The sequence below is a fragment of the Penaeus monodon genome, chromosome 22 (genome assembly GCF_015228065.2).
Source record: "Penaeus monodon isolate SGIC_2016 chromosome 22, NSTDA_Pmon_1, whole genome shotgun sequence".
Taxonomy (NCBI): domain Eukaryota; kingdom Metazoa; phylum Arthropoda; class Malacostraca; order Decapoda; family Penaeidae; genus Penaeus; species Penaeus monodon.
Genome location: NC_051407.1, coordinates 494070 through 494736, shown reverse-complemented (window position 1 = coordinate 494736; position 667 = coordinate 494070).

Here is a 667-nt window from a genome sequence, read left to right as displayed (position 1 = left end):
TATCCCTGTATTTAATAGGCGCAGAAAACGTCAGCGCTTGCTTGTGCTTAGAGAAAACGTCTACTTTTTAGGGGAGACGTTTCCGTTGCGTTAAATTTCTCTGGTCTCATATAGTTCGTGTTCAAGGAAAACGCTTATTTTTTTAGGGGAGACTATGTCGTTCTGCTGTCTTTTCTCCAGTCTCAAATGTAGACAATTATGAAGTAGCGCCACGCTGTTAACCCGAGGCAAAACATATTCATTCACCAGCAGTAACTCACCTCATGTATAGAGAGAATATCCTGACAGAGAATTTCCTTCCATTCTTATGCTGTCAACGAACTAAAATGATTGATCAAACGTTTGAATACATCAACGTTACCATTGCGTTAATTTTCTCTGGTCTCATGTATTTCGTGTCCAAGGAAAACGTTTATTTTTTTAGGGGAGACTTTGTCGTTCCGCTATCTTCTCTCCAGTCTCAAATCGAGATAATTATGTAATAATAACATGCTGTTATGCTAGAGAAAAACTTACCCATTCACCAACAGTAACTCATCCTATGTATAGGGAAGTATGAAAATAACTTAATTAATTTCATATGCTAACGACAATCCAATAATGATTAATCATATGTATTCAGACATTTTCGTAAATGATAATTGTACGAAATAAACACATTTCTCCA